The following is a 20,824-nucleotide window of genomic DNA, read 5'->3' as shown; positions in this document are numbered from 1 at the left end:
AGGAATTTCCTGTTACTCGTTATTTTCATAAACTTCACGCATATTTGAAGTTTTTTTTTTTTTTTTTTTTTTGTAACATATGACAATATTTTCACATCAATAGCTTTTGGTTCAGTCTTGCTTTAAATAAGTTTTCTTGTGACTGTTCTCTAAATAATTCTTGGTCATTGGAAAGATAATTTTTTTAAGGCTGATAGGACGGTGAAATTATCTATCAGTAACAGTAATTTTTTTCTTTCCTGATTTGAGAGGTCATCAGTGGCTTTAAGGATTGCTATGATTAAGCCATAAAAAGGGAATTATTGAGAAGAATTCGTTAAGAGAAAAAGGTACTTTTCCTTTATAACGGCACAGGCGATAAAGTCGCCAATAATGATGCAACGGACGCCAAACGAAATATCACTGCGACTGTGTTCTTGCTTGGTGCGATTTGTTCCAGCGACTGTGTGCTGTCGCAAAAATGTCTGCTTGGCGAGATTTGCGCCGGTATAATGGAAAAGTAATGAGAAATATTGTCATACTCATACTCCAAAACCCAATAACTTAAATATATCAAATTTTGTATGCGATTTTGTGACTACAAGTGTAGTTCTGTGTTAAATTTTAGTTTCAATCGGTTGGAAAAAAACGAGTCTAAAACACAAATTTGAATTTCGGATACTATTAACACATATCAGGAATGAATCGTCAAAGATGACACGATCGATTTCAGTAAAAAAATTAAAATCACGCCAAAGATTAATATTTCGTAACTATTGTATGTCATTGCTATGCACAGTTTTCTCTACTTTACTCAAGATCCATCATTTTTTTGCGCTGGTGTGGTGTGGTGTGGAGAGGGGGGTGCCAGCTCAGGTGTCGTCCTCGTCATCTGACCGCGGTTCAAAATGACGAGGTCCGTCCCAAAATAGCCCTAGTGTTGCTTCAAACGGGACGTTAATATAATCAAACCAAACCATCATTTTTTGGCAGGGTTTAACACCTTTCATTAGAAAGTAGGCGAGGAAGTTTTTGGAGACCACCCCCTCTGGTTTCGTGTTTAGTAAGCTCAGTAAAACGTACTTTTGTTGTATTTACAATGAAAGCTTTTCAGAATAAGCAAATGGTAAGAAATAGTAAAAGACTATCCGTTTTTAAATACTACTGTTCTTTCCTATAATGTAATTGGATGTATAAAGATATAAATAGAAAATTAGTGAAATGCGTATCTCAATGAACAAAACGGTGCCAAGTTTTAAATTAGCATATGTTACATGCCTATTAAAATTTATAGTTGATATCAATTTTTTGATGTATAAATGTTATTCTGTAACCATATTGAACAGAGACCTAAGGAAGCCATGAAATCGAATTTACATAAGATATTAAATTGAAATTTTTAGCAACGATTTATTCAATAGAGTCTGCTAGTTACCAAAGACGGCTCATTGTATTTCAAAGCATTAGAATTATTTAAGGGGACGGTGGACTTTAAAATAAACAAATATGGACAAAAATGTGCAATTTTATTTTAATCGTTCCATTACCAAAATATATATTTATATTCCACTAAAATAGTGTTATGAAATATACTGTTCAATAAAATAAATATTTGAAGAGGTAAGAGGAAAAAAAGTACATTTTAATGACTTTTCACAAAGTTATATTATAATTAGATTTAAATATCGTTCAAATGTTCTAGGTGTCTTAATTTTGGAAGAAATTAAATGAAATCGATAATAAAGATTTCGGTCAAACATTAAAAGAAAATGGGGCATACATTTCATACGTCTTTTTTTTTTTTTTTAGCTCGTTAAAAGTCAATTTTAGTTCCGAAAAACAAAAACTATGAAAATTCTGTAAGTGTGCATAAAAATATTTCTAAAAAAATTAGCATTTAATTGCAATTACAAACTTATACTCAGTTTTGTTCCAAATAAATTTACATTGAGTAATAAGAGAAAATAATAGAAAAAATTAAAAATTAAGACGTTTGGAATATTTTAAAATTTTAAAAAACTATACAACTTTTAATTTTTTTAAATATATTTAATTTTAAAATATTTTGTTAAGAAATTTGACATATTTATATTATAATACATATGCATGAAAGATTTCATAATCGTGACTAAATAATTCCCAAAGGTATTTAGTAGAATCCACTGTCCCCTTAACAATAGGAAATGATATATTTCATCATTTCCGCTGCATTTGTCCACTTAAAATGTCAGTAACGGTAAATGAAACCAAATCATGCATGCAATACTCAATTCTGTGCAATAAACGCAGAAATCTATTAAACGTTTAAGTAAATTTTTCGTTACGTAGTGTTTTTAACTTCACCTACTAACACACTTCGTAAGAGATATCGTAAACTATTTCTTCGGGCCACGCCTTCTCCACTCTTAACTAGTTTTTTTTTTCAGTTCACCTGCTTGTTTCTTCGCTTGGTTAGCTACAACCGTACACGCGCTTCGCCCAATCATATGCTTTACGATTTCTGTAATAGGTTGTTTTGATTCACTATCTAGATTTAAACGCCTTACCGAGAATAAATGACGGAAGTTTCGTTTTGACATTGCTATTTTTAAAACTATTTACTAACCATCCACTTACTATTTTGTGTTCGCAACGAGGAACTTTTTTTTTTTTAAAGGAGAAAAAACATGTGAAGCATGGAGGAAAACATATTTTAAAAGCTAATTTCTCAGGGAAAAATAAATAAATAAAAAATTTGAATATATTGTTGTTTTTTGGATGTCAAAGGAACATTATAAATAACTTTCGGTGGAAATATGTACCACTCTTCATTAACTTTGCGGAACAGACGTGACTGTAATCGTCTTCATTGTTTTTTTTTTAATTTGTCAATATTATTTTATTTAACATATTTAATGAACTGAATATTTTTTTTTTATTTATTAGATTCTCTTGTTTACGAAGATAGGTTTTTTCTTTTCTTTTTCCTTTCACTTTTTTTCAATTTTTTAAAAAAGTTGATTATAGTAAATACTTTTACGGGTCATTCAATTTGAAAAGTTAAATTGACTTGTTTACAAAATGTGTTCGTTCTTATTCTTTTAAAATATTCTTTAAATAATAATAATAATAAAAAAATACTGCTCCATTTACTTGTTTGTTATTTTGCTCCAGTTCAATGCACCATAAATTGGAATGAAATGTGCAAATTTTTGTGACCAGCTTTAATTGATATTTTAAATGATTTTTTTTTCGTAATTTAAATGTTTAAAATTGTTTATAAACCAGTGAGAGTAGTCTTCTCGAAACTTTCTCGCACATTCTCTAATAAACTTATAGAATATTTTGGCGATTTATCCCTGGCATGCATCAATAGTGTCCAAACATCAAATGTGTGTTTTAGACACATTTTTCTCAACCGACTTAAACTAAAATTTGGCACAAAACAGCACTTGTAATCACAAAACGTCATACCAAATTTCATATATTTAAGTTATTATGTTTTTGAATGATCGCGTTTGCATGTTTCTGAAAGTACAAATCGACAGACAGTCAACCCGTAGACACAAAATTTCGCATATATCCATTCTATAGATGTTAAATCTGCATACCGAATTTCATCTATATAGCTGTCTTCGTTTTGTAATTATTGCGTTAACTTATATTCGGACATATTTTATTCGGAAATTTGATAGAAATCAACAAATTTGCTATAAAAACCGTATCAACGTCTAGTTCAATTGTTTTTGAGTTATTTTTGTTACAAACGGACATTTTCGAAAAATGTGTTTTTTGAATCTCATGGATGTCTAAATCGTGAAGATACCTCAAAATCTGGAATTCGAATTTTTTGACGATTACTGTACTTTATAATAAAAATCTCAAGTTTGGAATTACCAAAATTTTGAAACATATATACAATTTTTCAAATACTTAAAATATATCAATATTTATAAATGCATTTTTTTAAAAATTTTCTCATGTACTAAGTAAGTTTGTGAAAAGGAGTGAGTGGTCTCTTCTAAATTTTCTCGCATAATGCCTTTATCCCTTTTCATGCCTCTAAAATTGTAGACCTTCGGTAAGGATGCGAATTCCTTATTTGGGATTGGTGAACAATAATTACGAAATCATCTTTGGAAATAATAATTACGAAATCATCTTTGGAAATAATAATTACGAAATCATCTTTGGAATATCGAAATCATCTTTGGAAACAATAATTACGAAATCATCTTTACGAATCTACAATTTCTATTGAATCTATCGTGAAAATATGTGTTTTGGCCGGCTTTTTGCTCGCCGCTTGGCACCAAAATTTGACATTGAACGATAGTTGTAGTCACAAGGTAATATATCGATTTCTATTGATGTAAGTCAATCCATTTATAATTATTGCGTTTATTTGTAGGCGAAGGTACAGATGAGCCATCGTTTAACAAATTTGATTCAAAATTTTTTAAGTATCTATATTTTAGATTCTAAACTTGTGAACCGAATTTTATCTGTCTAGTTCTTTGCGTTTTGTAGTTATCGTGTTCATTTGTACTCGAACAGCCTAATAGACAAACTTCTTTTGCACAGGTTTTACTCAAAATTTTATTTTAAAAAAAATCAGCAAATTTGATGTAAAGATTCGTATGCCAAATTTCAAACGTTTAGTTCAAAGCGTTTTTTAGTTTTCTTTGTCACGGACTGACGGGCATTTTCCAAAAATGTGTTTTTCGAACTCAGAAAGGTTTGAAACGTGGAGATTCATCAAAGTCTGGAGTTCGAATTCTTTGACGATTACTATACTTTTTCTATACTACTTATTCGAGAAAGTAAAAATATTCTTAAGAGTAAAATAATTCGATGTCTCGATTTAATGAATCTACGCATTTAATACGAGCCCTAAAAAAGTATCCTTAAGAATATATATATTTTCTAGATAAAAGTAAAGCAAAGTAGAAGAAAATTTGATGTAAGTTCTTAAAATTGAAGATTTCTGTCCATTTTTGGATGAAATCTACTTCAGTGTGCTCCTGAAGTTTGCTGTCACTACGATAATAGTCCAATCAAGCTAGTGGAGTAGTGTAAAATGGTATAAAAATCATTTTTCTACGGGAATATTTTCTCAAGTTACCGCGAAAAAACGTAAAAGTCTCGCTTATTTTCGGATTAATTAAAATCATTCCGAAGTGCACATTCTCATCCTCCTAAGTAAATATGTGTCAAATTTGGTAGCTCTAGATGAAACAATCTCACCTATAGAACGTCGAGACACACATAAGCAAGCATTCATCTTTATAATCAGAAGACACGTTTCGCGAGCACGTTGGAAATTATGTTTTCTTTAAAAACAATAGTGCTTCGATTTAAATGAATGAAATTTGTTATGTCATCTCGACATCAATCTATAATGAAACTTCCAGTTGTCGTAAGGAAAGCGGCCAATATAGCAATTCGACATTTCATCACTTATGACTGCAGAATGTTCGTACTGTAAAAATCTCATGTTATCTCAACATACCTGAACTAGAAGTGACACGCCGGCGTCCTGGCATAGGGGTAGCGCGTCTTCCCCGTGATCTGGGCGTCCCGGGTTCGAGTCCCGGTTTGGGCATGGTTGTTCTTCTGTTGTTCTATCTGTGAGGTGTGTGAATGTGCCCTCCTGTAAAAAGGGGTTGTGCAAGCGAATGAATGATGCGTGAGTGGCAAAGTCGTACTCTTGGCCCTAGTTGGCGCTGCTATAAAAAATAAGAGACGTCCCCCTCAGGCTTAAATCGCTGTCTTCGTAACAGCGGGCTTGTCAGTGGCAAGTGCCATAAGAAACAAACAAACAAACAAGAAGTTACACGGTTCCCTATTTTTTTTTTTCTCACATTTCGAATATTTCTTATTTTAGGGTATGATATAAGCAAAACTTCAGAAATGAAATGAAAATGTCCGTTCTTTTCCAAAAATAAGCTCAAAACAATGCCAAGCAGCAATTGTTATGTTATAGAAATCAGCCTCGCCTGCTTTAACACTAAGAAATTGATAATAATGAGTCAATGACTATTGATTTCAGAAGGCAAAGAGCTAAAAGTCGACGAGCTTATAAAGAGTTTATATTCGAATAAGTCGCTTTTGAAATTTGATGCTTTAAACCATTGAGGATTTAAGCATTTTGAATGTCCCAGGCACTGCACGTTATGAGACCTCTACTTTAATAACTAATCAGTTTTATTTCACATTTGAAACAAGTTTTTAACATACTAATGATTTAAATACATTTAATTTTTTTATATTAGAAACAATGAGAAGATAGTATTCATATTTTTTTATTTATTTAATCTATTAACATTGAAACGTAAATTATTGAAATAAAAAGGTATCATTAACAAATTAAACATAGGTATCAGGTTATGATTTCCATGCTTTCAAATAAAAGTATTAATTTATTATGATGGATTGTAAGCAAATAAAGCTTTAAAAATTATTAATTTCTTCATAAAATTTGTCAAGTGAAATATTGCTACGGATTTTATTTCCTCCTCCGTCGGGGTTAAGATTTGATGGTCGATGCAGAAAGAAACAGTCCTTTAGTGGAAAACAACGACGGCATTTACTGAACAGGAATACACAGATGACAAATATATACAGTCGAGACGAACACAGGACAGCACACTACAGCAAAAAGTAGCTTACAAGTCGTAAACGGTAGTAATAACAACCACTGCACACAAAACGGCCAGACAGAATTCAACAGGGGAGGGAATCTTCGTAGATTCCCTCCATGCTCATGTCTCTCCAAACGGCTGAAATTATCCACTGTCTCCTCGCTTTAGTCTCTGGCACCGTCGCCAACTGCCGACAAACTACTACACGACTCCCTACTCCTCAGAGGACTCGATGCTGCTTCCGCAATAAACACAAGGATTCAGTACACAGCTCAGTTCAGCAATCGCTTGAGTTCCACACAACGCACATCACCGGACTATACCGCCGTTGTTTCACTATCCTTTCGCAGACTCGTTACTTGTTTATGACTCCCAACTCCGGTTCCAATTCAATTCATTCTAGCTTGTGACTGCCGGCCTTTTAAAGTTCCGGGGGGGGGGGGGCTCAGTTCCTATTGGATGAATCGATAAAATTCTGAAAGTTTCCAGTGATTTCTATTATGTCGCCAAGCTCTGAGATTACTGACGCGGCACCCGATCAGCACCCACGTGGCTGATCGTAAAACGGTCTTTCTTACGATGACACTATTCGTACTGGGAAACAAAAATTACAGGTTTGTAACAATATAAATTGAACAATTAAATGCTCAATATTCTAATTTATTACAAACGACTTTATTTATTAAATAATATATTAATTTATTAAATAATGATTTCAATGATTCATTGTTTACAAATTAAAGAATTAACTTATTTATGACAGATTATAAATAAATAATTATTAATTTATTTATAAAACTTATTGACTAAAATATAAATTGATCAATTAAATCCTCAATATTCCAATTTATTATAAATAATTTATTTTACTTATTAAATAACATTTTAATTTATTAAATAACAATTTTAAAAATTCATTGTTAGCGCAAAGTATAGCTCTAATATTTTATCATTCTAAATTAAAAAGCATCAGCCAAGATCAGGGTTGCATGGAATGGATCCACCGGTGGCTATCGCGCCAGTGAAGAAGAAAAAATATTATAATTCATAAAGCTTTAAAAACTTTTATTCATAATTCATTCAAATTCTTTACATATTTATTTATTTAGCAAATAAATCAAAATATTTTTTAATCGATCTGCCTTCGGACACCTTCCACCCAGCTGCTTTTGGCAGTGGCCTAGTCGCAAATTCGCCGTTGTCTCAGATTTTGATTCATCAGAAAGTTATGATAGATATGAACTTGGGAGGAGCAGCCAATTACCAAATTTGGAAGAGAATTGCCAATTTTGGCGGCAACAGATTGGAATGAAACACGTATTGTAGTAACACGTGCAAACCCAGAAATAAAAGACCAATGGCCTTTAAAAAAATCTGCTATGGAACATAAAAAATATAGAGAGAAAATGAAATAAACTTATTATAAAAATCTTTGTATAAACATGTTTACTTTTCGACGTAAAAGTCATGAATTTTCAAGCATTTTACATGTTGGTGGACTAGGTTACCTATCCCTATTTCGGGGAATGTTGCTTCAATCTGAAATGAGCCTTTAGATGTTTTTTGAAACCTCTCATTAACGTTTCTATTAACTCATTAATGTTATTTATTTTAGTTTTCTTTTAAATAAACAAATGGAGCGGGAATATTTAAACATTCACCTTACAATATCGCAATTTTGTTATGTTAATCAGCTAGCTCGTTTTCCTTGATATTCCAGGAAGCTCCGTTTCTTTCGAATTGCTTAATTAACCCATTGAATAAGCTCTTTTGCAGAAATAGATTTGCGTCCTAGTCTCTTTTCATCCAGACTGTAGTTCATTGATTTTCATCTCTTCTCTGAATCGAAGAATGGGTAGATCAGAATTTCCAGATTAATGAAGAAATTCAAAGGAAGAACGTTGAAGCCATTTCACATCACTGGTTCGAAAAGGAAATAAGACCTGGTCCATCAATATGACAAATGCAATAATTTTAACGGCGATTAAATCGAAAAGTAATCAAGTTTTATCAATGGCTTTTAATAAACTAATTTTTTTCTATTCTTGCATTTTTTATGGCTCATTAAAGATTGGTGGAGGGCAACCCCTTTTATTATTAACTTGTTTTGAAGAAATTTTTTGGCGAAGAAAATAAAATGTTTTGAGACGTGTTCGTTAAATTTTATTGAAATCATCGATCCTATTTTCTGCAACATTTTTATGTTGATTTTTATTCTTTTAAACTGACTATACATCGATGTATGAAACTGCCTTATTTAATACATGTTTTTTTATCACACAATTTTTAATGAATCAAAATGCATATGTATTTGCATGTAAAACTAGAAGTTGATCTATATGCTTATCACCTGTTACTGCATTAACACTCTCGCTACTAAACCGGTTCAATCCGGTGTCGCCGCTATAAAAACGATTTTATTGCTTTTTCGGAGGCCCCGTTCAACCCGGCCGTGCAAGTTCTATACTAATGGATCGTTTTAAAGTGGGTTTCGTTTTTAAACGAAGAATTCAAGATGTAAAGCGAGTACATCCTTAGTTTTTCCTTCTTTCTCATCCTGCAGCCCGCGTTTGAAACAGAAACCGTCCCCAAACAGCACATTAGTATAGAACTTTCATGGTCACATTAGTAGTGCAAGGGTTAAATATTACTGACAAAAGTATTAAGATTGTAAAATAGCTCAAATCTTACATATATGAATCTAGCCAACAAATATTGAATAAGTATCAGTAAACACATACTTGATAATTTAACAACAAAATAAGTTTCATGTTATTGTTAAACATCTTTGATCATTTATGAACAGACAAGATAATCAAATCTTATCTTTCTAATTTCTAAATGGTCGAATCTTGCAAACATGTCATTTTGACAATACAGAAATTATTATAGTTTTTTTTTTTTTTTGCAAGTATAGAAAAGTAAGTAAGTAAGAAAATATTCCTATGCTGAATAATACCTGAATATGCTGAATAATTGTATTAAAACCATCGTTTTTACCATCTGTTGTTACAGGACATTTCAAAATGATGGAGTGATATGCTCTTCGGAAGCACTATTACTTACATTACAATTTATCCCATGTGCCACACAAGAATTCGCATTTTGACTGCTGATTATTGTTTACCGTGTTTGATAAAATTCAACAAAATCCACATAAGACAATAGCAATTACCAGTTCAAAGCCTTTAGTTAATTTACATTTTCCGCCTTTCAGCAATTGTATAAATAGTAATAAGGGTTTAGGAAGATAGAGAATTTCCAGAGGTTAGAACCAACCCATACACTTCTTTCACCGATTCTAGGCCCATATTTACCAAAAAGAAGGGTGAGACAGGATCTCGAAATAAGGAGGGGGAAGTATGAGAGAAATAATCATATTAAACCACATTTCACAACTTTGGCCCAATACACGACTGAGCTCTTGGCGGCCATATTATGCTTTATTTTATAAAAGGTAATATTAAAAGGAAGTTTGAATATCTATTGATTTAACAGCCTATATGTAGCTCTATTAAATCGCTTGAAATTTTAACAGTGGCATGAGGAAGGATACGAGTCCTGACTGACGAAATAGCAGCGCAGATTGTGAAAAGCGTACATTATCTTTTTGCTGAAAGCGAGTTTTATTATTGCTTGCAAATAAAGCTTGGAATTTAGTAATCAACCTATCTGGAAGGCACGGAATTTTCATAACAAATCCTTATTTTTGGCATTTCCATTTTTACTTTTTCGTATACGTAGTACAGAGAAAGCATTGTAATCGTCAAAAAATTCGAACTCGAGATTTTTACGAATCTCCACATTTTAGACCTCCCTGAGTTCGCAAAACAAGTTTTTAGAAAATGTTCGTCTATCTGTCTGTATGTGAAAAAAATAATACAAAAACTCTTTGAGCTAGTTGGATGAAATTTGGTGTATAGTTTTAACATCAAATTTGTACGTTTCCATCACATTTTGAGCAAAATCGATTCAGAGGGTCTGTCCGTCCGGCTGTTCGAATAGAAGTTAACACAATAAATATAAAACGAAGTGAACGTGAGGAATAAAATTGAGTGCTCAGATTTAATATCTCTAGTATAGATAAATACCAATCAAATTTTGAGCCAAAACCAAGAAAGAGTTGATTGTGTGTCGGTCTGTACCGTCAGAAACATGTAAATGCGATAACTCAAAAACGTAATGACCTAAATATATTAAGTTTATTATAGGATATTATCACTATAAATGCAGTTTAGTTTCACATTTTTGTTTCAATCGGTTTCCAAAAACGCATTTGCAACACAAATTCGACTTTCGTATACTATTAACGCATGCTAGGGATTAATCACCGAAAAAAGTCGCCAAACATCCCACGATACATTAAATAAAAGTGTGAAATTCACGCGTAAGATCCCACGATACATTAAATAAAAGTGTTAAATTCACGCCAAAGATCCCACGATACATTAAATAAAAGTGTTAAATTCACGCCAAAGATCCCACGATACATTAAATAAAAGTGTTAAATTCACGCCAAAGGTTCATATTTCGTTACTGAACGCCAATGCTATGCAACACGTTTTCTGGGATAACACTTTTATTCGAGAGTGTGCGAGAAAGCTTTTTTGGAGAGTACTGGCGCTGATTTTTATTAAATCCGACACGTGTGAAATCAAAATGAACAAAATAAATCAATTAAATGATAATAAGGTTTTTAAAATATTAAAATAGTAGCATCGAGAGAATTCAAGTACAAAAAAAATTTGAAAACTCTGGCGCAGAGGAAAGAGATTGAAAAATTCCATCTTAATGAACATTAAAAAAGTGAAATAAAAATGTTGAATCTTTTTTCATTGATTTGTTTCAGTAATGATATGGAAAAGATTTCTGCGCATTTAAAAAAAAAAATGCAAAATTCTTATAAATAAATCAGCGTCAACAAAATTTTTAAAAAATCAATTCGATGCTGAAGAAATGATGAAATTCAACTAAATTGAATTCAGTGAATTAAAGAGGAAGTGTAGTAAATTATCATCAAGAAGAAAAACAATAGATTATGAAATCAACTTGATTTTTACATAAAGTTCCATTACCAAAGTTGATTACTTTCTACCTAGACTGAAATTCAGATATTTGGTAATATGTGCGATTTCTTAACCTCTGCAAAATTATGACTTAAACCTAAATATTCGTTTTTAAATATGAAATCAGTTAATACATGTATTTTTAGTCAGCCATTTTATGACTTTAACCTGAATATTCTTTTTTAAACATGAAATCAGTAATAAATGTATTTTTAGTAGGCTATTTTATGACTTTAACCTGAATATTCTTTTTTAAACATGAAATCAGTTAATACATGTATTTTTAGTCAGCCATTTTATGACTTTAACCTGAATATTCTTTTTGAAATATGAAATCAGTAGTACATGTATTTTTAGTCAGCCATTTTATGACTTAAACCTAAATATTCTTTTTTAAACATGAAATCAGTAATACATGTATTTTTAGTAGGTCATTTTAGCAATACTATTTTGAATGAAAATATGTATCAATAAATTAAAATTTTATTAAATGTGCATGATTTTTAATGGCATGAAAATCAAATGTATGTTGAATATTAAATAATGAATAAGAATTATTTTTGTCTATACTTGTAATGTAATAATGCTTCATTATTTTGTACTTAATATGGATTCGCAACTTAGCAGCTGATTTCTAAATAGGCAGCTGCCTAGGACAGCTTGGCTGAGAAGGGGCCACAAACAAGTCGATTAAAAAAATTATTTCCCAACTTACCAAATAAATAACTTTGTAAAAATCACAAATTGTATGAATGATAAAAATATTAATATAATATCAACCTCTTTATCAAATACAATTGGTAATATTTTTATGTGTTTCATTCACTTAGTTATTAGAATATTTATAAAACCAAGCATTTGTCTATAATAGTGTGTACACACTGGAATGATGGTCTATCTTGTGTCATAACAGATAAATAAAAGCAAATACATATCCGAAAAGATAAAAAGAAATTGACAAAGATTAACCTGAAATAAAATCTTAACAGTTTAAAAATGTGTTGAAATTTGAAACTACATTTATCGTCTTATTGAAAGAGAGTATTTTATAATATGAAACTGCCCAGGGTTTTATAATATCAAAATGCGTCCCTGTTATTTTAATGACTGCATAGAATGGATATTGTTATTTAGTAAGAGCTTCTCCCCTCCATAAAGCGGTTAAAGAATGACTCTTTTGAAAATACATGTTACAACTGTTTCTGCTCTAAAAGCAGCATCAAAAAAAAAAAAAAAAAGAGAGAGAGAGAATTTTTCTTTTTGTTAAACATTAGGGACACAAATAACAGATTATAAATGTTATTTCTGAATTACTTGTTCTTGTTTTTGCGTACAGCCGACCACCCTGCCACCACTGAACGTAGCAGTATCGACAGGATAATTTTTGAATTACTAATGGGAAAACGGTATGTAATAATAATTCATCTTTTTAAGCTGAATTTGACATGTGCAACAGGTAAAAAACTTCTACCGTGGTAAAATGACTAATAGAGAAACGAAGATAAAGCAAAAATGAAGCATTGCACACGTACTTCAAAGTGACGTCATGCCCTGATTCAATCTAAACCTACCATAACAAAGCAGGATGACGTAACTACTGTTAACGATCTCACGGAACAGTGGTTACGCACTTTTCTAATAGGTTATACAGTATACCAATTCGAAGAAAGGACCGTCCTGAAATTGCATTGGGAAAGTGAGAAGATACCTCTTTATTAAGCTCGCTATAGTGAGAAAATGAAAGAAAATAATATTAAAAAACAGGGTACAGTGAAAAAGTGGTAGGTATTAATAGTGGATTGGTAAAAGAAAACAAAGGCTGCAGAGTTGGCCTATATCTTTAATAACAATGTTTTTATAATTTATTCGCTTTAGTAAATTTATACTTGTGCAGAAAATCGTTCTTAAATTTGAAATTTTACTTGCCTGATTTTGAGAATGCCAACCATTTTTTCATACATCTTGTTTTGTTTATTTATTTATTTGAGAAATCGCATTACTAATAAAATTGAATCGCAATATCACATGATAAATTAAAGTTAAAACTAAATTAATTAAAACTAAAAGATAATACATTTATAAAAAAAGGGAAATGCATAAAATAAAGAATTATGAATCACAAAATAAGCGCACACACACAAAAAAAGAGAGATTTACACCTTATAAAACAGTATAATCTTAAATAAAAATACCTATTTATAAACTATGAAATTTAAAGTTGAAACTATTTAATTTTAATAACATTGAAAAGAAATCATTAATATTTTCAGAAAGTTTATTGCAGTTTAAAAGATTTGTAAAGTAAATTTGCCAGTCCAATTAAGTTTAATAAAAATATACTAAAATAGTATTTTGTAACCGAAAATTTTAGCTAGCAATGCAAAGCGGATACTGTTAAATAGGTATATATATATATACTGCATTTCAAAACTACAAACTAAAAATGTAACAAAACCATGATTTTTATTTTCATTTCTTTTTTATTATAAAGCTTTTTTTTTTAGTTTAGAAATAGCCTTTAGGCAGCAGTTTCTTTTATATATATACAGACATGAAGCATTACCGCGAATTTCAACTTTTGGGGAATTAAATTTTATTATTTAGGAGATTGATAAATTTTCGTTAGCGTACTAATTCTGCAATATTTTTACGATATCTAGCGATTTTTATATAAATTTATTTGTTTTATCGTTCAATGGATCATATTTACATTACTTTTCAGAGTTCGCGCTTGCCACAATATTTTAATAATTTTTTTCTTCCAAACTTGTGCTTTTACTAATATATGTTTTTTAAAAATATATTTTTAATTTTTTTGTATATTTATTAAGTAATAATATTTTTTTTTACTTTAATTAATTTTCATAAATGTTTTTTTTTTAGCTATTCATTATGATTTTGCATGAAAAACAGCTATTCATTAACTCTTTAACAATCTATCAAACCTCTACAATAATAAAAATGAGTGTTGGTGTGTCGCGCTCTATAGAAAATTATAAGGCTTAGAATGATCAAATCTAATACAAATATACTATGGAAGGTAGAGGTATTCACCTTATAACAATTTTTTTTAACAAAATCTCATTAATTAAAAATTAAGCAAAATTTTCATGTTTTTTTTTTTTTTTTCATTATAATTTCCGAAATTATCACAGTATAATAAAAATGATTTTTACACTTTTTTAAATTTCAAAAAATTTAATGATGTCAATTTAGTTTCAGTATAATTTTTAATTTGCCTTTCACTAAATTTTAAATATATTCAACTACAATACATTTCGTATATTAAGGTAAAACTGAAATCATTTTCATTTTGCTACAAATATTTGGATTATTAAACATTTTGGATTATTTTTCCGTGTTGAGGATGAAAGCATGAAGATACGACTTATATCTCCACAATTAAAAGTTTTTAAAAAATTTAAATTTGCTTTTACAAGAAAAAAAAAATAACTTCACGAGTTGGCAAGTGTGTTCATTTTTAAACTCTGCTGCTCTGGATTGGATGTATAAAAATGAATTAACGTCTCTTGAATATCGCTTTCTTATTGTAATGCAATGAATTTTTTGTTGAATCAAAGCCATTTTTATAGGATAATTTTTTTAATATAATTTATTGAAAATATAATGCACAATGCATATAAAACTTCAGTAGTGAACGATTCTTTATATTTTAGATAAAAATGTTCTTTTAGTAAGGGAGTTTTCATATTACTGCAAGTTTTAATAATTCCACTTTTCAAATTAAAGTTTAAATGGCATAAAATTAGGAATATGCATTGTACAGTGAATGGAATAATATAACTCTTTTAAAGTGTTCCATGCCTATAAAATTAAAAAAAATGCTTTGTTGAAGAAGCTATAAAAAACAAACTACATAGAATACTTAATTGATAATTTTATCAACCATTTATTACAACTGAGCCCCCTTAGGTAGTTAATTAGATAAAGCATTCTATTTTTAAATTTTATTTTCATTTTAATCCATAATGGAATATGGAAAATACACGATTTATTTATTGTATATAAATATTTTTTTAAATTTTTTTTTACCAATAATAACTGGATAACAGGTTAAAAAATTCTATTATTAGATACAAAAACTCGATGCAGTATTATCTATGAAATGTATATTTACTATTCGTGAAAAAATAAACATGGTCTTTTTCTATGCTATGGACACCCAAAAGGTTTTAAAAACTGTTCGTGTAGTTTCAAAACAGTACTTAATTTACCCAGAATGCATGTGAATCCACCAGGACGCTGGTGACATCATTCATTGAGATGAGTTGTTCGGGGGATAAGGGTTGGAGGTAAAAGTTAATAATGGAAAAAAAAAAAAAAAAATCGAACTTTTCAGTGAAGTGGTTTAGGCGGAATGGTGAGTAGAACACAACGCGGAGCTTAGGGGAATTAAGCAACCCCTCTTTCGAAATCCCCATCTGTTTGGTTTTACTTTTTTTTGTTAGTTGATGAAATTATTCAAATGAAAATGTATTGATTTTACGAGGTTGTTCTATTTGGAGTATAATAGTTAATTTTCTGCTTGATTTATTTCATATGTGGCTTTTTTTTAATTAGCAAATGAATGAAAACGTATCAAACGAATTGGTGATATTAAACTAAAAATCAATTAAATTTATATTTTTATTTCAATAAAAAAAGCCCCTTAAAGGAATCGTTATTATTGTATTACAGTGGTAAAGGTGAAAGTAATCATTGAAATTTAAAAAAAATAATTAAAGAAAGAAACTGAATTTTATTATTTTTTTTATTTCGTCTTTTCTGTTTCTGTTAATAATTGTTTTGGAATTATCGTTTGTCAATGATATAAAATTCGTTTCACTAATAATAAAGTTGTTTATATTTTCCTTTATACTTTTATATATTTATCAGATTAAAGTTATTTGTCTTTAAATTCATTGTTTATTTATTCTTTAGAATTCTAAAAATGAATAACCGAAGATTTTATTTTTATTTTTACAAAAACTTAACAAATTTACAGGGAAAAAATCGAATATTTCCAATAATTTTGCAATTGCTTTAATCGGTTATTCATTTATAGAAAATCACCTGGTACTGAATAAAAAATGATGTAAGAGTGGCGATTGGTTGGCGAGTTTGGCGAGTAAGAGCGTAAACAAAAGCTTTTCTCTTTCATTAAGTTAGAAGCGTTCTCATAGGTTAGCACGTTTTGGTGCTACATTTGGCGAGTTTTGGCACCAATAACAACTGATCTTCTTAAATTACTGGCAGTTTAGAATTATTTAACAACAGCATGAAATTTTTTACGGCACCATGTTTTTTTTTCAGATTTTCTCATAGTGGGAAAGGGTGTGTGTGTGTGTGTAAGCATTTTGACTTAGAACGTTTAGATAAATTTTGCTGATTTAATTTAATTTAATTTAGATAAATTTGCTGATTTTAAATGTCTTCTCTTTTTATTTGCTTCCTTTCGCCCAATTTTGCAATAGAAAGATAAATTTCGGATGAAAATAAGGTCACGATAGTTTTATGATCAATAAAAGAATAATGTGGGAGTTAAAAAATACAAAATGCTCTTATTCTCTGGCACAAAATAAGGGACGGAATATAAATTTATAAATTCAACAACATTTAACAAATATTTGTTTTTTTTACAAAGAAATATAAAATATTAATAAGTAAGAGCCATCTTCTGCGATCAGCTGTTTAACCTACAAGCAATAATTTAGACCTATCTTATCACAGGAACAAGAGAATATCGTTTTAAATTATACTTGCTCAATAAATATAGAGTACTAAATTAAAATCAATTATAATTTCTTTCAACTGAAAAAATTCGTCATAAGGAATTTATATTCATTACTTTATAACATTGATAAAGGTAAAAGTAATAATTGAAAAGTTTAAAAAAAATTTTAATAAAGGAAGAAATTGATATATGATTTCTTACTAGCTATGCTTGTCAAGATGCGAATTGGTTATACTGGCACAATTATTGAGGTTAGGGTTCTATCATTTATTTTGCGATATCATTCAAAATGCTGGATGGTGGAAAGAACGGATAGACGACATTCGATAATGTATTTAGGTATCATGATTTTCATATGAAATAAAAACTGTTGAAATTTGTTCACTGCTTATGAGTGGAGGACTCTATCAAGGGTTTCACCTATGGAGCGAAATATGGAAACTATTTTGGGGATTTCTCTCGAAACTGAAAGATGGTGAAGAGCTATGAGTATTAGTGATATGTCATTGTTAAAAAATAACAAAAATAATTGAATTAAACACTGAGAGTGGCAAATCTCAGAAAGAAAAGAGTTCCAATTTAAAATATTTATAATGCTTTGATTTCGTAGAAATAGTATAAGTAAAGATAAACTAATCTTTTCAGTAAATTAAAAAATAGTTTCGAGTTAATGAAAATATAACTATTGCCATGAAATTCACACTAAAGCATTTTAACTTTCTTCTATAAAAAATATAGTAATCGTCGGAAAATTCGAATTCAAGATTTTGTCGAATCTCCACGTTTTAGACTTCACTGAATTCCAAAAACATATTTCTGGAAAATGCTGTCTATCTGTGTTAAGAATAACTGAAAAGCTTTGATCTAGATGTTTGAAATTTGGTATACAGTCTTTATATCAAATCTGTAGATTTCTATCAAATTTTGAGCATAATTTATTTAGAGAAAATCGGTCCGTCTAGCTGTTCGAATATACTTTAATACGATAATTACAAAGTGAACAGAGCTGGATGAATTAAATTCTGTACAGAGACTTAACATATATATTGTAGACACCTATTAAAATTTGAGCCAAATCCAACAAGGTATTGACCGTCTGTCTGTCTGTACTTTTAGAAGCATGTAAACGCGATAATTCAAACAGGCAATGATTTAAAAGTATCAAATTTGGTACGGGATTTTGTGACTACAAGTGTAGTTTTGTGACAAATTTTTGCTTCAATCGGTTGAGAAAAAACGCTTCCAAAACGCAAATTAACCTTTATTATGCGATAAAGTTTTAGAGAAACCACTCCCGCTGGTTATGCTTCATAATATTTCTGAGCAAAATTTGATTAGTCTAAAAGAAGTCATTACAGTTGCAACTAATTGTAGGTCCGGGTCTGAAGGCTGAAGTTATATTATTATCTGATGTAAATCGGAGAATAAATTTTGATAAATTATAACATGATAATGTTTAGAATAATTACTGTTCGTAAATTACGTCATGCGATCTGTGTGATTAAAAATAATGTTTAGAATAATTACTGTTCGTAAATTACGTCATGCGATCTGTGTGATTAAAAATAATGTTTAGAATAATTACTGTTCGTAAATTACGTCATGCGATCTGTGTGATTAAAAATAATGTTTAGAATAATTACTGTTCGTAAATTACGTCATGCGATCTGTGTGATTAAAAATAATGTTTAGAATAATTACTGTTCGTAAATTACGTCATGCGATCTGTGTGATTAAAAATAATGTTTAGAATAATTACTGTTCGTAAATTACGTCATGCGATCTGTGTGATTAAAAATAATGTTTAGAATAATTACTGTTCGTAAATTACGTCATGCGATCTGTGTGATTAAAAATAATGTTTAGAATAATTACTGTTCGTAAATTACGTCATGCGATCTGTGTGATTAAAAATAATGTTTAGAATAATTACTGTTCGTAAATTACGTCATGCGATCTGTGTGATTAAAAATAATGTTTAGAATAATTACTGTTCGTAAATTACGTCATGCGATCTGTGTGATTAAAAATAATGTTTAGAATAATTACTGTTCGTAAATTACGTCATGCGATCTGTGTGATTAAAAATAATGTTTAGAATAATTACTGTTCGTAAATTACGTCATGCGATCTGTGTGATTAAAAATAATGTTTAGAATAATTACTGTTCGTAAATTACGTCATGCGATCTGTGTGATTAAAAATAATGTTTAGAATAATTACTGTTCGTAAATTACGTCATGCGATCTGTGTGATTAAAAATAATGTTTAGAATAATTACTGTTCGTAAATTACGTCATGCGATCTGTGTGATTAAAAATAATGTTTAGAATAATTACTGTTCGTAAATTACGTCATGCGATCTGTGTGATTAAAAATCGTCCATAATGTTTCACAGCTTCGATTCTTGATTTTAATTATTTGATAGTTACCGTTTGAATAATAGGTGTTCATTAAAAAAAGCGTTTTTAAAATTTTAATGAAGAATTTATCAAAATTCTTAAATACTTCGGAGTATATTATTAGCACAAAAACACTGAAATACTCAAAAAAACAAGTTTTTCTGTGATTCTTATCTTTGTTTCCATAGAATGTTTGCTCTCATTTCAATGAATTTTTCAACGTATTTCTAAATACACATCACAGCAATGCTTTTAATTATTTTAGTGTATTTATATTCACTTGCATTGCGACGTTATTAAATTCATTTTTTGTGTTCAAAATTTTTTGCTATTTAAGTTCAGAGTAAATCTATACCGTTTCTAATAATAAAAGAGATTATGCGTGTGTGCTGCCTGGCTCTTAGCTTTCTATAAACCATACCATTTACTACATATGGCACAGATATGCTTTGGTTAGTCTGAATGTGCATCTCGGAGCGAGTTTTGTAATTTTAATTAGAATTTAAATTAATTAAAAACTAAACTAACTTTAGATATTTACCCAGATAGTTTGGACATCAAATTCTCAAATAATTTGCTCCTAATGACACTGATTTAGCAATCTTGAACTTCTTTCTTCTACTTTTACATTTTTTTGCAACGCTTTTAACAGTAGATTTCTTAATATACAAATCGTATTCGTTGTTTCATCAAACATTTAACCATGAGATGTCCTTGCATTGTTGAAACCTAAGAAAGGAAAATTCTACTGATCAGTTTTTATCTGACAAACTTCCGCAGTTTGCATAAGGAACAAAAAAAGTGAAAATACCTAATCAATAAATTCACCATGATTTTGAAAGTAGGATTACCCTAACAATGGGATTTTGATTTTATGCCTTCATAAAGATGAATTTTGCATACAATTAATATAGCAGATGTCAAGTTAACAACAGAGGTGACATAATTTCAAGTTAAAATAACATGATTTTAATGTCTATCAGAATGGAATACATTAAAAATATCTTGTTAAGGGATTCG

Source organism: Argiope bruennichi, chromosome 3 (genome assembly GCF_947563725.1).
Source record: "Argiope bruennichi chromosome 3, qqArgBrue1.1, whole genome shotgun sequence".
NCBI classification, from domain to species: domain Eukaryota; kingdom Metazoa; phylum Arthropoda; class Arachnida; order Araneae; family Araneidae; genus Argiope; species Argiope bruennichi.
The sequence above is the reverse complement of the archived record's forward strand: the minus strand, read 5'-3'. Positions refer to the sequence as shown.